Genomic DNA, 12,931 nt, shown 5'->3' with positions numbered 1-12,931 from the left:
CACTCTCATCTTTTTAAGTGGGAGAACTTGCACAATTGGTGGCTGACTTTTTTGCCCCACTGTATGTTGGTTCAACTATATGCCCAAATGTTGAGTAAACTCAAGCCTAATGCAGCGTGTTACCTTACAATTGTCTGTTAAATCAATGCTTTTGTTTTTACAGTACAGTCTTGGTTCCCTGATATTATAGCCACCACAGTAGCACTGCCTATTTGTTTTCCTGAGTCACTGTAGGGATACTGGACACAATGCATTAAGAACAGTCACTTTGTATCAGCCCTGATATCATAGCCAGCCACAGTGCAACATTGCTCTTTTGTTTTTGTACTGACTGAGTCATCATGTTTTATGAAAGGGAATGCATTCAACTGTGTCTTCCGCATTTAACCCAACCCCTCTGAATCAGAGAGGTGCGGGAGGCTGCCATAATTTACATCCAGGTCTTCGGCGCCCGGGGAACAGTGGGTTAATTGCCTTGCTCAGGGGGCAGAACGACAGGTTTTTACCTTGTCAGCTCAGGGATTTGATAAAGCAACCTTTCGGTTACTAGTCCAACCAGCTACCTGCCACCCATGATGAGTGCAGGGATCCTGGACAGTAGACAATAGGTACTAACGCAATTTACATTCACATAATTTAGCAGATGCTCTTATCCAGAGCGACTTACAGGAGCAATTAGGGTTAAGTGCCTTGCTCAAGGGCACATCGGCATAAATGTTACCTGGGGAATTCGAACCAGAAGCTTTCCGGTTACTGGGCCCAATGTGATTAACTGCTAGGCTCAGAGTATGTGAGTGGAGCCGAGCTGGAGAGAAGCCCAATTTGACTAGAGCATGGAGTGAGATTCCCAAAGGTTGGAGCGTAGGCCTTCTCTCCCGCTCCTATTTTTCTCCAGTAGCGCTCACCTGACGAGCTCAGGGTATGCCCGGCCCAACATGCATCTGTAGCCTACTCGTGTGCTGCTATAGCCCCTTGCTTTAGCTACTGTCATGGAGTTTTACTAAATATTTTCATAAAGAAACTGATAAAAACACACAGGTGAAAAAGCAAGGTGACTTACAAAAGATGAGGAGGAACCAAGAGCAAGAGAGGGAGTGTGGTGATGTAATGTCCACAACTAAAGAATCATTGTGGAATCTGAAAAGACACCTGTCAGGAAAGCATGATGGTGTACTTACTACGTGCACATGATAACCGACAGGAACCAGGTGGGTAGAAAGCTAAGCTAAATACCTGACATGATGACTCCTTGCTGTCCCCAGTCCACCTGGTCGTGCTGCTGCTCCAGTTTCAACTGTTCTGCCTGTGATTATTATTATTTGACCATGCTAGTAATTTATGAACATCTTGGCCATGTTCTGTTATAATCTCCACCCGGCACAGCCAGAAGAGGACTGGCCACCCCACATAGCCTAATTCCTCTCTAGGTTTCTTCCTAGGTTTTGGCCTTTCTAGGGAGTTTTTCCTAGCCACCATGCTTCTACACCTGCATTGCTTGCTGTTTGGGGTTTTAGGCTGGGTTTCTGTACAGCACTTTGAGATATCAGCTGATGTACGAAGGGCTATATAAATACATTTGATTTGATTTGATTGTGTCATTGTAGAAAAATATTTATAAACTAAAAATCAAATCTCTTGAAAGTTTCATACGTTGTTTTGTTGTATTATCTGCATGATGGTGTACTTACTACCTGCACATGATAAAAGACAGGAACCAGGTGGGTAGAAAGCTAAGTGTGTCATTGTAGCAAAATATTTAAGAGTAGGCCTAATACACCTGGAATATTCCCCCTTTCAATGAGCTTTCCATTTTGATTGGATTATCATTTATTTATTTAACCTTTATTTAACCTTTATTTAACCAGGCAAGTCAGTTAGGAACAAATTCTTATTTTCAATGACGGCCTACCGTGGAACAGTGGGTTAACTGCCTGTTCAGGGGCAGAAGGACCTTGTCAGCTCGGGGGATAGGATCTTGCAACCTCTCGGTTACTAGTCCGACGCTCTAACCACCCTGCCGCCCCAATGATTTTATTTTTGTATTTTTTATTTTACCTTTATTTTACTAGGCAAGTCATTTAAAGAACAAATTCTTATTTTCAATGACAGCCTAGGAACAGTGGGTTAACTGGCCTAGGAACAGTGGGTTAATTGGCCTAGGAACAGTGGGTTAACTGCCTGTTCAGGGGCAGAACGACAGATTTGTACCTTGTCAGCTCGGTGATTCGAACTTGCAACCTTTCGGTTACAAGTCCAACGCTCTAACCACTAGGCTACCCTGCCGCCTAAAAACCTTTAGGGCTACCTATAGAAAAATAACTCAAGAGTAGCCAGAAGGGTGTTTAGCATCCCCAGTGGCCCAGCAAACACAACGAGGATATACTCCGCTGCTAGTCTGCTCTACAGGAACCATCGTATGAGCCTCAAGCCACAGATTCTGGCCAAACTCATGTTCCCAGAATTCCTTTTGAAAGGCACTTTAGACTGAGCCTAATAAGGCTTTTTTTCCTCTCGTTTAATTTGTATTTAATTCTAAGTAAGTCACAGCCTATAATGACTTAATGGAACTAAATGTTGTTTAAATGCTGAGAGCTATAATGACCCTGTCAGGCTAGTGTGTCGCTCTCGCGAATGCTTCACAATGTATTTCTTTGTAGGCTATAGCCTTGAAATGATATAAATAATATATCATAAATAATTAATTTCATTTCCTTCGTAGTTAATGTCCCTGTCTGGCTTCTGACCTATTTAGAGTGTTTATATGCTGTTTAATATGACATGTAGCCTATTTGAAAATGATGAGTGCTTCTTACATTCACCCTTTTTCATGTTAATTCAAATACTTTTCATTCAAATCAAATGGTTTGGTTTCAATACTTCAAAAACCAAGTCCAGGTAGTCACAGGAACAGATGGGCGTTGGTGCGATTGTGATTTTAATGAATGGATCAAATTTGGAGCAGTAGTTGTTTATTCTCTTCTTGTGAGCACAGAGTGTTTTTTAGCAGAGCAGCAGCGAAGGACCTGGAGCACCAGAGCACCAGAGCAGCAGGGAAGGACCTGGAGCACCAGAGCACCAGAACAGCAGGGAAGGACCTGGAGCACCAGAGCACCAGAACAGCAGGGAAGGACCTGGAGCACCAGAGCACTAGAGCAGCAGGGAAGGACCTGGAGCACCAGAGCACCAGAGCAGCAGGGAAGGACCTGGAGCACCAGAGCACCAGAACAGCAGGGAAGGACCTGGAGCACCAGAGCACCAGAGCAGCAGGGAAGGACCTGGAGCACCAGAGCACCAGAACAGCAGGGAAGGACCTGGAGCACCAGAGCACCAGAACAACAGGGAAGGACCTGGAGCACCAGAGCACTAGAGCAGCAGGGAAGGACCTGGAGCACCAGAGCACCAGAGCAGCAGGGAAGGACCTGGAGCACCAGAGCAGCAGGGAAGGACCTGGAGCACCAGAGCACCAGAGCAGCAGGGAAGGACCTGGAGCACCAGAGCACTAGAGCAGCAGGGAAGGACCTGGAGCACCAGAGCACCAGAGCAGCAGGGAAGGACCTGGAGCACCAGAGCACCAGAGCAGCAGGGAAGGACCTGGAGCACCAGAGCACTAGAGCAGCAGGGAAGGACCTGGAGCACCAGAGCACCAGAGCAGCAGGGAAGGACCTGGAGCACCAGAGCACTAGAGCAGCAGGGAAGGACCTGGAGCACCAGAGCAGCAGGGAAGGACCTGGAGCACCAGAGCACTAGAGCAGCAGGGAAGGACCTGGAGCACCAGAGCACTAGAGCAGCAGGGAAGGACCTGGAGCACCAGAGCACTAGAGCAGCAGGGAAGGACCTGGAGCACCAGAGCACCAGAGCAGCAGGGAAGGACCTGGAGCACCAGAGCACTAGAGCAGCAGGGAAGGACCTGGAGCACCAGAGCAGCAGGGAAGGACCTGGAGCACCAGAGCACTAGAGCAGCAGGGAAGGACCTGGAGCACCAGAGCAGCAGGGAAGGACCTGGAGCACCAGAGCACCAGAGCACCAGAACAGGGTGCAAGTGGAACAGTTTTGCCTCCGTCCGGAAGTGCCTACCCGGAATTTGACTTGGTTGATTTGTGCTGCTATAACAGTACCTCTCCTCACCCCTGGTAGGGTGACTTGGTTCATTTGTGCTGCTGTAACAGTCCCTCTCCTCACCCCTGGTAGGGTGACTTGGTTAATTTGTGCTGCTATAACAGTACCTCTCCTCACCCCTGGTAGGGTGACTTGGTTAATTTGTGCTGCTGTAACAGTCCCTCTCCTCACGCCTGGTAGGGTGACTTGGTTCATTTGTGCTGCTATAACAGTACCTCTCCTCACCCCTGGTAGGGTGACTTGGTTCATTTGTGCTGCTGTAACAGTCCCTCTCCTCACCCCTGGTAGGGTGACTTGGTTAATTTGTGCTGCTGTAACAGTCCCTCTCCTCACCCCTGGTAGGGTGACTTGGTTAATTTGTGCTGCTGTAACAGTCCCTCTCCTCACCCCTGGTAGGGTGACTTGGTTAATTTGTGCTGCTATAACAGTCCCTCTCCTCACCCCTGGTAGGGTGACTTGGTTAATTTGTGCTGCTGTAACAGTCGCCCAATGCATCAGGACCACCTTGGTTTGGTGTATTTCTCCTAATGGACTGATATTGCAACAGAATTATACAAGCGTTATTGCATTGGGTCAATCATTTGTATTCTTGTCATGTTTGCTCCCTTTGTGTTTTTTCTAAAGGACGGATATAGCCATGTCTTTTAGCCGTATAGCCACACGTATAGCCACACGTATAGCCACACGTATAGCCACACAGCAGCATTGTGGCTATAGTTTGTTTTCGTACACAGGAAATTATCCCGTGTTAAATTAACACTGAGAGTGTGGACCTGTATAGACACTGGAACAGTGTTAAATTAACACTGAGATTGTGGACCCGTATAGACACTGGAACAGTGTTAAATTAACACTGAGATTGTGGACCCGTATAGACACTGGAACAGTGTTAAATTAACACTGAGATTGTGGACCCGTATAGACACTGGAACAGTGTTAAATTAACACTGAGATTGTGGACCTGTATAGACACTGGAACAGTGTTAAATTAACACACTGCTTTGTGTAAAGCCTTATTTCCCAGAGTGCCTTGCTTTTCGAGTGAATTGTAGACTTACAGTACCACCCATGACTGTATCTGTTAGTGACAGAGACATGGCTGTTATATTTATCCATTTTCGGCCCTATAGACTTCACCAAGTGAGATCCTTAGCGAATATGTTATTATTACAATTGTATTATTTCACACAATACTTGATGTATTTCATAAGGCCTTATTTTGAGAGCCAATTAACTCTGTAAATGGATTACAAATTGAGTTCTTCGGATTACGTGTTGAGTTCTTCGGATTACCCCGGATGGTTAATTTAACCATCGACTGGGTTTTCATTCTTTCATGCTGGGTTGACCAAGCAGCTGGGTCTTTTTTTTTTAAAGTAATTCATAGGTTAATTTCAGGAGGCGTGGCTTATTAGGGATTTGGCCACCAGTTCTTTTTGGCCACCTGTAAGAGTAAATGTCAAAAATTGTAATCCTGTTAAATTTGTACACCCCAATGTTAAATTTTCCTTGAATATTACTTAACACGAAATATTCTAATACAAAAATAATGAATATACTTATTGACATATTGCGACAAAGTGGTTACTAGTCCTAATAACACCCTATCTCCTTAAGAACAGTCCTAATAACATCCTATCTCCTTAAGAACAGTCCTAATAACACCCTATCTCCTTAAGAACAGTCCTAATAACACCCTATCTCCTTAAGAACAGTCCTAATAACATCCTATCTCCTTAAGAACAGTCCTAATAACATCCTATCTCCTTAAGAACAGTCCTAATAACATCCTATCTCCTTAAGAACAGTCCTAAGAACATCCTATCTCCTTAAGAACAGTCCTAATAACACCCTATCTCCTTAAGAACAGTCCTAATAACATCCTATCTCCTTAAGAACAGTCCTAATAACATCCTATCTCCTTAAGAACAGTCCTAATAACACCCTATCTCCTTAAGAACAGTCCTAATAACACCCTATCTCCTTAAGAACAGTCCTAATAACATCCTATCTCCTTAAGAACAGTCCTAATAACATCCTATCTCCTTAAGAACAGTCCTAATAACATCCTATCTCCTTAAGAACAGTCCTAATAACATCCTATCTCCTTAAGAACAGTCCTAATAACACCCTATCTCCTTAAGAACAGTCCTAATAACATCCTATCTCCTTAAGAACAGTCCTAATAACATCCTATCTCCTTAAGAACAGTCCTAATAACACCCTATCTCCTTAAGAACAGTCCTAATAACACCCTATCTCCTTAAGAACAGTCCTAATAACATCCTATCTCCTTAAGAACAGTCCTAATAACACCCTATCTCCTTAAGAACAGTCCTAATAACATCCTATCTCTAAGAACAGTCCTAATAACATCCTATCTCCTTAAGAACAGTCCTAATAACATCCTATCTCCTTAAGAACAGTCCTAATAACATCCTATCTCCTTAAGAACAGTCCTAATAACATCCTATCTCCTTAAGAACAGTCCTAATAACATCCTATCTCCTTAAGAACAGTCCTAATAACACCCTATCTCCTTAAGAACAGTCCTAATAACACCCTATCTCCTTAAGAACAGTCCTAATAACATCCTATCTCCTTAAGAACAGTCCTAATAACATCCTATCTCCTTAAGAACAGTCCTAATAACACCCTATCTCCTTAAGAACAGTCCTAATAACATCCTATCTCCTTAAGAACAGTCCTAATAACACCCTATCTCCTTAAGAACAGTCCTAATAACACCCTATCTCCTTAAGAACAGTCATAATAACAGTCCCTATCTCCTTAAGAACAGTCCTAATAACACCCTATCTCCTCCTAATAACACCCTATCTCCTTAAGAACCTTCCCCTCCTCTCTTCTCCAGACCTCACCTCGCTCAGTCCTAATAACACCCTATCTCCTTAAGAACAGTCCTAATAACACCCTATCTCCTTAAGAACAGTCCTAATAACACCCTATCTCCTTAAGAATCTCGTTTGACATGGGGGGGCAGTAAACTTTCCGATCAAACTTTATCAATGTAGAAGCCAAAAACTAATTTTACATACTTTGATACGGTATCATGCGAATATCATCCAATTTCATAGAAAAAAAACTGTTCATGACCTTTAAAAAACAACACAATGAAGTGACCCAAAACCTGCGACCCAGCAGTTGGATCATCTAAATAACTCAGTATATATTTTTTTTGTAAGCCCTTAAAATAAAGCCTTATGAAATACATATTGTATTGTGTTAAATAATTAAACTGGTAATAATTACATATTCACTTAGGATCTCACTTGGTGAAATCCATAGGATGGAACAACTCTGTCACGAACCAATTCAAGGCACTGCACTCTGGGAAATATGCAAATAAAGCATTACACTAACCAGTGTGTTAATTCAACACAGTTCAGTGTCTGTACGGGTCCACACTTTCAGTGTTAATTTAACACTGGGGATTACACTGGGCGGCAGTGTAACCTAGCGGTTAGAGCGTTGGGCTAGTAAACGGAAGGTTGCAAGTTCAAATCCCCGAGCTGACAAGGTGCAAATCTGTCGTTCTGCCCCTGAACAGGCAGTTAAACCCACTGTTCCTAGGCCGTCATTGAAAATAAGAATTTGTTCTTAACTGACTTGCCTAGTTAAATAAAGGTTAAAAATTAAATGTACTGTCATCCTAGCCGGTTTATGTTCCTACTCAGTACAAGTACATCCTTGTACTGAGCCTCCATTTTGAAAACATACGGGCAAAGAATACAAATATTGACCTTAATAGAATAAGTCTTTACCTTATTAAACATTCTTAGCAGTCATTAGATTAATTTAACTCAAAGACATCATTCACGTCTAAGTGAAAATGTCAACAAAGAAAGTCAAAACATTACGGTGCTGCGTTGTGATTGGCTGACGGTAAAACCATGTGACCAGCTCCGGGCGCTCTCAATCTCATTTCCATGACAAAGCCATCCACTCACCTCACTGCTAGCCCTGCCTGCTCTGGCCAATCCCTACATGCCTTCAACAGCCTGGTAGGCACTCCCTTTTTTTAATGAGGGGAGGAGAGGAGAGAAATCACAGCAAAAGTGTCCTACCAAGCTGCCAATCTTGCAGATTCCACCAAAGGCATGTGTTTGTGGAGGGAGTATATTACAGCTGCATGCTGCAGCTTGCCTTGTAGAGTATAGACCTTACAGGTCTGTAGAGCAGACTCCGCATGGAGCTGAAACTTAACGTATTGCATCTGGAGACCCCCAGTGCCGGTCAAGGTTTTTTATTTTATTTTTTTATTTTATTTTACCTTTATTTTACTAGGCAAGTCAGTTAAGAACAAATTCTTATTTTCAATGACGGCCTGGGAACAGTGGGTTAACTGCCTATTCAGGGGCAGAACGACAGATTTTGTACCTTGTCAGCTCGGGGATTTGAACTTGCAACCTTTCAGTTACTAGTCCAACGCTCTAACCACTAGGCTACCCTGCCGCCCCGGATCTTCTGTGTTACAAATGTCACTGAGGTCCTCTACTTTCATTTCTCTAAATCTTTCAATTTCTTTCCTTCCCAAACAGGATGCACACAACATCTCTCTAGACTGTTCTGTCTGTCTGTTCTGTCATGTGTTACTAAAGTCTATACTACAGTGCTTAAATGCAATTCAGTTTGTTATACAATTCACCTCGGCTTCCCTCATTACCTCACTTGACTTAAACCTGCAGGTATGTAAATGCTTTTTTATAACTTGTTATAAACATGTATGAACAATTGCATTTATTATTATTAGAGAGCTTATAGTATGTTCCTGAAGTGACACATTACTGCAATCACACTCCGCTCAGACAACAGCATATTACTGCAATCACACTCCGCTCAGACAACAGCATATTACTGCAATCACACTCCGCTCAGACAACAGCATATTACTGCAATCACACTCCGCTCAGACAACAGCATATTACTGCAATCACACTCCGCTCAGACAACAGCACATTACTGCAATCACACTCCGCTCAGACAACAGCATATTACTGCAATCACACTCCGCTCAGACAACAGCATATTACTGCAATCACACTCCGCTCAGACAACAGCACATTACTGCAATCACACTCCGCTCAGACAACAGCATATTACTGCAATCACACTCCGCTCAGACAACAGCACATTACTGCAATCACACTCCGCTCAGACAACAGCACATTACTGCAATCACACTCCGCTCAGACAACAGCAGACAAAGAGACTCCAAACCAACCTAAAAAGCAGAGCTAACATACGAATAAGTCCGTCTTCAAATAATTCCCTGAAGCACCTCACAGTCAACGCACCACTGCAAACCCCACATGCAGTGTTTGAAAGGCCACCACAGGGTTGCGTTCATTAGGGCACACTGTAGCAAAACAGTTCAAAACGTTGTGTAATGGAAGCCGGGAAAAAAACAAGTGTTTTTCTTATTGAACAAGATCAGATAGATAGTTCTTTCAGATTGTTCAGAGTGTTTATATATATATTGGAGCTCCAACATGCAGGACTAAGTTAATTAAAATATAGAAAATGGTCATTAAAAAAACATTGGAAATGTATATAGCCCTATATACATCATAATAACTGTGGCTTCTCCATTTCACTCTGTTTCGGGACGTTTTTCTTGAGTTCCGTGCCTAGTGAACACAACCCCTGTCTCACAACAAACACAGCAAACAGAGAACTGAAGAGCACTGAAGGCCCTCTGTCTCCCACTCTCCCTCATGCTGTGGACAGTACTAATGGGCTACACACGGGTTATACCTCTTCTGCACAGCCACCAGTTGTGTGCTGCCGTCCATGTGATGTTGCGGACCAGCCAGCAGGGGGCTCACTGAGTCACTCAGGCTCTCCTGATCACTCTTAATCTCTGTTCTAAAATTTACACCGGGGACGGAAAGCACACCAGGACAATTTAGACGAAGGAAGTGTAAATAAAACATGTAAAAATGCAGTCGTAAGGACCAAGGGCAGCACGCAAGCATAGCAGTCACAGACAACAATACGGGTGGATAAAGATACTGTAAAATCAATGCTGAAGAACAACACTCCATTGACATGGACTATATGCACGAATGGGTTAGCTGTGATCTATATTTTCTGCCTCTGAAGAATATGTAAATACTGTAGTGAGCATCGTGAATATAAATCTCTTTTCATAGTAACAGGAACAGTCGACAACCAAACACCAAGTCTGAAACTATTTACTGGTACTGCCAACGAGCTGAGTATAACAGCTCTATCTAAATTTACCTTATCATACCTAACCTATTCCTTATATATTCCTTACCTAACCTTTCCTATCTCTTTTCTTACCCTACCTTACCCTACCTAATCTTACCCATCCCATATCTTACCCATCCCTTCCCATATCTTACCCATCCCTTCCCTTATCTTACCCATCCCTTCCCTAATCTTACCCATCCCTTCCCTTACCCATCCCTTATCTTACCCATCCCTTCCCTAATCTTACCCATCCCTTCCCTTACCCATCCCTTATCTTACCCATCCCTTCCCTTACCCATCCCTTACCTTATCTTACCCATCCCTTATCTTACCCATCCCTTATCTTACCCATCCCTTATCTTACCCATCCCTTACCTTATCTTACCCATCCCTTATCTTACCCATCCCTTATCTTACCCATCCCTCCTTATCTTACCCATCCCTTACCTTATCTTACCCATCCCTTATCTTACCCATCCCTTATCTTACCTTACCAGCAGTATCCCTTATCTTACCTTACCAGCAGTATCCCTTACCTTACATTACATGACCTTACCTTAGCTAAACCTTACCTTACCTTACTTACCCTTACCTTAACCACCTTGTCTTACATAACCTTACCTATCCCTTACCTTACCAAGCCTATCCCTTACCTTACCTAGCCTATCCCTTACCTTACCAAGCCTATCCCTTACCTTACCTAGCCTATCCCTTACCTTACCTATCCCTTACCTAACCTACCTATCCCTTACCTTACCTTAACTATCCCTTACCTATCCTATCCCTTACCTAACCCTTACCTAGCCTATCCCTTACCTTACCTTAACTTTCCCTTACCTTCCCTATCCCTTACCTAGCCTATCCCTTACCTAACCCTTACCTTACCTAGCCTATCCCTTACCTTACCTATCCCTTACCTAACCCTATCCTACCTTACCTAGCCTATCCCTTACCTTACCTATCCCTTACCTTACCTAGCCTATCCCTTACATTACCTAGCTTATCCCTTACCTTACCTATCCCTTACCTTACCTAGCTTATCCCTTACCTTACCTATCCCTTACCTTACCTACCCCTTACCTTACCTAGCCTATCCCTTACCTTACCTATCCCTTACCTTACCTAGCTTATCCCTTACCTATCCCTTACCTTACCTACCCCTTACCTAACCCTATCCCTTACCTTACCTTACCTATCCCTTACCTTACCTAGCCTATCCCTTACCTTACCTAGCTTATCCCTTACCTTACCTATCCCTTACCTAACCCTATCCTACCTTACCTAGCCTATCACTTACCTAACCTTACCTAACCTTACCTAACCTTACCTATCCCTTACCTAGCCTATCCCTTACCTTACCCTATCCTACCTTACCTAGCCTATCCGTTACCTAGCCTATCCCTTACCCTATCCCTACCTTACCCTATCCTACCTTACACTGGCCTATCCCTTATCTTACCCTAGCCTATCCCTTACCTAGCCTATCCCTTACCCTATCCCTTACCTTACCCTATCCTACCTTACACTAGCCTATCCCTTATCTTACCCTAGCCTATCCCTTACCTTACCCTAGCCTATCCCTTACCTAGCCTATCCCTTACCTTACCCTAACTTATCCCTTACCCTATCCTACCTTACCCTAGCCTATCCCTTATCTTACCCTAGCCTATCCCTTACCTGACCCTATCCTACCTTACCTAGCCTATCCCTTACCTTACCATTCCTTACCCTATCTTACCTAGCCTATCCCTTACCTTACCTTACTTATCCCTTACCTTACACTAGCCTATCCCTTACCTTACCTATCCCATACCTTACCTTACCCTAGCCTAGCCTATCCCTTACCTTACCTATCCCTTACCTTACCTTACCCTATCCTACCTAGCCTAGCCTAGCCTAGCCTAGCCCTTACCTTACCTATCCCTTACCTAGCATATCCCTTACCTTACCCTTCCTTACCCTACCTTCCTTACCCTACCTTACCTATCCCTTATCTTACCTAACCGTACCCTACCTTACGTGCGTACGAACGTACAAGCAAACAGGTCGAAACCAAAGCCACCTACCCAAGTGAAGTCCCCCAGTGGAGTTCAAGGCTGAGGTCTGTGCTGGGCAGGAAGTCGTGAGGGAACTCTAGATCCTCGTCTTCATCTCTCCTCCTCTTCTCCTCCTCTTCCTCAGTGTTCCTCCCTGGGTCGTCCTGTAAGGGGTCGACCCCTTGTTCTGTGGTTGAGGCTGGAGGCTTGGTACAGACCACTATGTTATCTGCTGTGTTGTCTACTCCGTTCTGGTCGATTCTATCGGCGTGGACTTCAGCCTGGAGGAAACAACAACAACACAAGTTATATTAATGAAGCTGGCGTCACCAGGAACTGGAGTTCCTAAAATACGACAAGGCCAAATGCCGAGTCTAGTGATCGGTGTTTCAACTAACATCCATGTCCTTTGTGTTCTGCCTCCACCCCCGGACAATCACAGAACCAGGTAGAAAGCAAACCCGAGCACCGCCTGTTTGTGCAGAAACACACCCTTTATTAAAACACAATAAAGAATGCCGAGTTTGCGTTGACTAACGTGA

The sequence above is a fragment of the Oncorhynchus gorbuscha genome, linkage group LG11, assembly GCF_021184085.1.
Source record: "Oncorhynchus gorbuscha isolate QuinsamMale2020 ecotype Even-year linkage group LG11, OgorEven_v1.0, whole genome shotgun sequence".
Lineage (NCBI taxonomy): Eukaryota > Metazoa > Chordata > Actinopteri > Salmoniformes > Salmonidae > Oncorhynchus > Oncorhynchus gorbuscha.
The sequence above is the reverse complement of the archived record's forward strand: the minus strand, read 5'-3'. Positions refer to the sequence as shown.